This window comes from Pygoscelis adeliae, unplaced genomic scaffold (assembly GCF_000699105.1).
Source record: "Pygoscelis adeliae isolate BGI_AS28 unplaced genomic scaffold, ASM69910v1 Scaffold288, whole genome shotgun sequence".
NCBI lineage: Eukaryota > Metazoa > Chordata > Aves > Sphenisciformes > Spheniscidae > Pygoscelis > Pygoscelis adeliae.
Window position 1 is genome coordinate 267,908 of NW_008825264.1, and position 228 is coordinate 268,135.

The window sequence follows — 228 nt, forward strand, 5'->3', positions numbered from 1 at the left end:
GAAAAGGATGTAAATTCCCTGCTGGACTCACCAAGGTAATAAAAACGTACTCGGATATTCCTCTCAAATAGAGGGGCTTTTTTCCTGGTAAAAGATACCGCGACGATCAAGCAAAGCACGGTTTTAAGACTACAGGAGATCTGGCAGCAGCGTTTTTCTACAAGGCTAGGACGCCCAGCGCGGTGCACCTCCTGCTCCAGGAGGAGAAGGCACCTCGCACGCCTTTCC